Here is a 6,219-nt window from a genome sequence, read left to right on the forward strand (position 1 = left end):
CAACATTTGCCATTTCCTGGTAAGGGCCACTATCGGAACTAGAGAGACCCATGGCTGCAACAACAAACTTGTTAAAATTCTGGTTCTTATATCCATGGCCAACCCCACAGCAGCTCCACCATGGGTCTTCCGGAGCAAAGGTCTCCATCTCATCTCAGCAAGAACAAAGACAGATGCAAGTCAGGAAAATACTAAGGGTATTGTTGGGTAGGATCTCCCCTCTATGCTCCCAACCAGAGAAGTACCAGAATACATCCAAATTAAGAAAGACTAGAGTGTCATCTGATAACTATTGACAACTTAATTCTCTCACCTAAGTACAAAGACTTTCTTATTCTTCTTGGAAACAAAATCTCATCAAAACTAATATGCATTCATCTTCCTCCAAAATGCATACTCAGCTACAATGATTTTGTAACTAAGCTGAGTATGACCATCCACCTGCCCCAGTCACCCCAGTGCCTGATCCAGCTGGGATCTATCCCAATGGTGATAGGCTAGTCATTGCTTAGAACTAAAATGTAGCCAGCACCATGTCCTAACCAATGCAAGTGGCCTTGCTCTGTAAGGAGAAATAATAGTTGCCGTGATCTTTGTGCCCCTTCTTTCCTCAGAAGGTAACACATAACGTGAAGAGACTCCCATCCTAACAGTTGTGCTGAATATGTGAAGGAAGACATTGTGTGTTGGAAGAAAACCCCACACACCCCATGTCTGTCTCTCATCTATTTGTTTCTGTGCTAATGGGCTCCTCATATACTTTCAAAACTCTGTGCTAAATGCTTAGGGTACAAATATAACTAAGACCCAGAAGTTATTCAGGTTGAAGATAGAGACAATAGATAATTATAGTACACACAAATAAAAGTAATTATATAGTTATGAGAAACAGTGTCCTCATCAACAGAAAGTGGCTTATCTGCTTTCTCAGTCTCCTTAGCAATCGGTCCAAGTTGAATCTCAAGTAGCATTCAGGTAAGCATTAGGCTCAGATATCAGTACAGGTGGACAGATTGTCAGGGACTCAGTGATACAAGAAGGCCCATCAGTCTGACAGTCCCATCCTTTTATATTGTTAGCCCAAGTGGCTCCTCTTCTGGGGAGCCTGTCCTGACTTCCACTGGCCAAGAGAATTGCTCATGGTATGGGGAGGCACCGTTGATCTGGAATAATCTGTGCATTAGATTCAAATTTCTTAGGTCATGATCTAGAATGTGCAAAAAATGAAAGCAAGATTATGTATCTGTAACTCAGCTCTCAAGCCCCTATTCTTCTCATTAGGGCAAACATTGGTCTTGCCAATTTGGGGTAACCAGGTGGTATCTATGTTTTTGTGGCTGGGCCTCGTAGTTGGTGGGGGAGTGGTGAGGAAATTGGCGGGTCCATGTACATTCTCTCTCGGCATTGGAGGAGGTTGGAGGCAACTCTCCTCAGTGCCATTGCATGTTGGTTGGGTTCTATGCTTGCTGTGCTCAGCTATGGGCCAAGACTGAATACAAAAGAGTCAGGATCCTTGCCCTCATGAAGCCATGGGGGAAAGATACTAAACAAATGAACATGCAAATAAGTATTGAGTTATAAATTGGGACACGTGCTATGAATTAGCAGTATTGGACACAGTTGACCCTTCTTCTTTCCTTAAATTCTCTCCTCCTTTGAAAGATATAAAGATAATAGAATCAACAGGACTTGGTGGATTGGAAGTATGTGACCTTGGGCATGCTTGTGCTTGTGTCCTCATCTGTCTGTGAAGGAAATTAACCAGAATCAACCCAAGAGAACCTTATCCCGACCACAAGGCCCTTTCCCTGCCTGAGTCTCTCAGCCTCTGTGTCTCTTGAGGATTTTCTCAACCCTCCTTCCTCCCCATTTATTCTCCTTCCTGCTGTTTAGGGTCCCCCAGTTCCCCCAGCCCAGTCAGGAACCAAGTTTCCTGAATGCAAGATGGAGAGCAAAGATGAAATAGGTGGACCTATGAGAAGACAATCACCCATTTAGGCCCTGAGCTCTAAATTCTATAGTGGTTTCTCAACTGGGATTGCAGAGAAAGGGGCATACAACATACCACACATGGCTGGCTTCTTCAGTCTTGTCTTCTTCCACTTCCCTGTGTGTACATGATATTTTAAGCAAACAATAAGTTTAGCAATCTCCAAGCTCCCACATGAGACATATCTGTGTCTCCTTGTGTCCGCACATGCTGTTCTTGTGCCTGGAATGGGTCCACCCCATTTTCCATGTGGTGAATTCCTAGGCATCCTCCAGGAGTCATCCATGGCATCATCTCCACTGCCTCTGTAAGAACATGCCAGAGATAGAGAGGGACAAGGAAAGTATGTGTCTTGGAACCTGGCCCAGGTGGCCCCTGAGCTCTCTATGTACTCGAGGGACATCTGTGCTCTCTGTTGTGTAGACAGCAGGCAGGTAGGGATCCACAGAATGTGACTGATATTCAGGCCCTGTGTGAGTTATATAAACACTCTCAACCTCAGTTGCCTAATCTATAACACGAGCATCAATAATTATGTCTTTCCTTCTCAAAGGAGCCTAGGTCAGACCAGACCCTGGACCACAATCTGCAGGGGCTTGGGACCTTGATCTGCAAGTCTGGTGCCTGGTGGTTTTAACTGAAGAGAAGGTGTGATGTTGCCCAGCCAGATACCTGACCCTCGGCAGGCCATCCAGAAATGTTCACCAAATATGAACACATGAACAGTTCAACTACTGGCTGAGAAAGGACAAAGTGTTATACAGTAACCCCAAACTGTGTAATGTTTTTTAGGAAGAAGAAGAAACATGAGTTTAAGTTTTAGTTGAATAAATAACTAAAAGATTGGGAGTTTGCTGTGTGGACTGTTTACCTTTTTCCTTCCTACTGATAGTGTTTACATAGCTCTTTTTACCACCTGCTGTGTTGGAGCCACTGAGGTCACAAATATTCAGAGACTTAATTTCCTGGATTCTAATTGAGGCTGGTGGTGCACGTCCAGCTGTATGAGCACAGGGCCCAGAGCAAGATCACCATGCCCCTCTTTCCCCACTCATGTAGGATCTCAAAGACCCCCTTTCTTGGTTGAAATCCCTTTCACTCTCCTCTTCACAGACTAGGGCAGAATCTGCTTCTACACAGTTCCTAAAATTGAGTGCACTGTACGCAGAGAAAAGGCAACTTCAAAGGATCTATAAAAAGGAGTAAAGAGAACTCATTCCCACCTTACAGACACAGTGTGTTTATAAAATTCAGTCAGAACCTCCAGAGCTGGGACTAGAGCAGTGAGAGTGAGGCATTCCACTTGAGCACCCAATGGCCAAAAATCTCAGTAATCATGATAAATTATACTCTAACCAATATTTTTAAAAATCAACATTAATGTAAAAAAATCTATGAGGGACAAAATATCAAAATTTACAATAAAGATGCGGTCAGTAGGTTAATTTTACTTACACACCGGGGTTCATCCAGTTAATGACACACATGCTTCAATGTTTAGGGGTGAAGTGTTCTCATTCTGAAACTTACACTGAAATGAGTTAAAAGTAAAATGGGTTGATGGGTGGATAGAGGGGTAGACATAGGTGATAAAGCAAATTAAGCAAAATGCTCGTTGTTCAATCTAGGTGGTGGGTATATAGGTTTTACTAAACATTTTTTTCCCACCATTTTGTTCAATTTTTCCATATTCAAAAAGTTGTCATTATAAAATTTTGGGAAGCAATAACTAGCAATATCTTTTAAGAACTTAAACATCTTTCAAACATTCCCTTCTCCTCACTCCCCCTTCACCCTGCCCCAGTCAGACCCTCATCATCTCTGACCTCGACAATAACCACAGTCTCCTGGCTGATCTCCTTTCCAAGGGCCACCTTTGCATGTCTGATCAGGGTGCTCCCGAATTTGACCCCTCCCTCAGTCCCTTACTGCCAGTGCCTCCTATAGGTGAGAGGTGACCACACCCAGCTGGGTTCTCAGTCCCCTCCTCAGACCATGTGCTGCATCAGACTGGAGTCTTTGCAGGTCCCTGCACACTCCGTGCTCCACACCTTTGCTCAGGCTGCTCTGCCTGCCCTATTCTCTCCTGAATGCCTCCTTGTCTTTAAGATTCCTTCAGAAACTTAAACATGGTGGACTGAACACATGAATTTACCTCTGAAGCTGCCTGAAGCCCCAGTAAAATGAACTAAAGGGCTTTCTTAAAAGGCATAAATCCACAGGGACAAAGACAACCAGAGAGGAGACAAGAGCCACTGTTTGGCTGCACGCCCAGCTGGGTGAGTAGTGCGGGATAGGTTGCAAAGAGACCAAAGAAAGGACCCAGAGACAGCGAATGAGACATATAGGTTTATTGGGAGTTACTTACAGGAAAATCCAGTGGCAGCTGGCTGGAGGGAAATGTGCACCTGTAGTCACAAGTAGGGAATGTGTTGCTTATGTAGGCAGGGGAGACAAAGGTATATGCTTGCCAAGAAGGGCTGTCCCTGGTATGACCAGTGTTCCCAGGAACAGTAGCTCACATGGATGGGCTCTGTGTCCCTTTAAGACATGATGTTCTTTAAGTGAGATAAGGTAGGATAAGGGCTGACCAGGCCCTGGATTGTTCCAAATCCCAGCAGCTGGGCGTCCTGCCCAGAAGGGAGCCAGAAGGACACATGGTTGCAATGGGCTTGTGGGTGCTGGATTAGTAAGTTTGGAGGTTTTGGGTGGCCTCCCCACAATGAAGGGTGTTACTGTGATATCCTGTTCCTAAGTTTGTTCCCCAAGGGGCTAAGAGACCACACCAGCAGGGCCCCACCAGCCAGTCTCAGGGCCAAGTGACCACGTGGGTACCAGTAGGGAGTCCCTGTGGCAGAGGCAAAAGCAAGTTGTTCTGAGTGCCCATCTGTGGGTGTAGTGTCTCTCCTTGATTAGCTCTTGTCTGTAGACATACTGTCGTATCAGGTCCTTGTGTCAACATCTGATATGCACTGGGTCAGGTGCGCCTCTCGTGTTCATTCAGTTGACCTATTGCAGTTGTTAGGCATCACATCTGGTGGGCTACGGTCCTGACTTCTGTCCTCAGTTGTTGTTTCAGCAAGCTATTCATTTGTTCCATCAGCCCTGCAGCCATGGGGTTGTGTGGCAGGTGAAAATGCCAACGTATGTCCGTTTGATCAGCCCACTTCTGTACCTGGTGGCCAGGAAAATGTGTACTTTGGTCACTGTTGATGTTCATGGGAACACCATACGCAGTGCAGAGGTGTCCTAGGCCTCTTATGATGGTCTTTTGTGTGGTCCTCTCGCTGGGGTATGCCTGTAGCAGTCCTGTATATGTGTCCACACAGGTAAGGGCATACCGACAGCCATCAGAAAGAGGCAAGGGCCCAATGTAGTCCACCTGCCAGCGTTGAGCAGTCTGGTTGTCTCTAGCAATTTGGCCTGGGTCCCAGGGAAAGGCCCAGGGTCTTTGCAAGGAACAAGAAGGGCACACCTGGCAGACCTGCAGCACGTCAGCATAGCGTAGGGGGAGGCCCTAGACCTTGGCAATAGCCCATAGGGTCCTTTGTCCTTTGTGTCCAGTCTTGTGTAGCCATTCTGCCACTCTTTCAGCTGGTACTTCTTCCAGGAGATAGATCCGAGTTAACTCATGTTTGTTGGTTTTCTGGCGGTGTTGTCATCTGATGCGCAGACACATAGTATACTGCAATCTTCATTCCACAGACCTACTGCCGGGTGTCATCCCAGAGTTCTGCTCCCCACAATGGGCAACCATTAATAGTTCACTTTTGTCGTGCCCATTGTGCCATCCACAGGGTGAGCCATTTATAGACTGCCCAACTGTCCATGCACAGACATATTGGATTGAGCTCATGAGTCAACACCATCCAGGCAGCCTGCAATTCTCCCTATTGACTACTGTTCCCAGAGCCGGAGACCAACCACATGCTGTCAGCTAAAGGCTTGATGGCCACTGCCGTCTACTGGGGGGTTACCCCTTGCGGAACCATCCATGTACCAGACCTCCTCCAGGATTGGTCCTTCTCCTTCTTGACAGGGTTTAAGGCATGGGTACCTCATCTAACAGAGTTGTTTCTTCTGTGGTGTATGTTACTGGTTTCAGGATGGCATGCAATTCTGCACTGATGGGACTACTGGTGAGGGTCCCTTGTTGTACTATGCACGCCAATTTGCTAATGTCTGTGTTGGGGCTGTTCCCAAGTGGGCCTTCTGGAAAGTGTCTCACA

Source organism: Diceros bicornis, chromosome 26 (genome assembly GCF_020826845.1).
Source record: "Diceros bicornis minor isolate mBicDic1 chromosome 26, mDicBic1.mat.cur, whole genome shotgun sequence".
Lineage (NCBI taxonomy): Eukaryota > Metazoa > Chordata > Mammalia > Perissodactyla > Rhinocerotidae > Diceros > Diceros bicornis.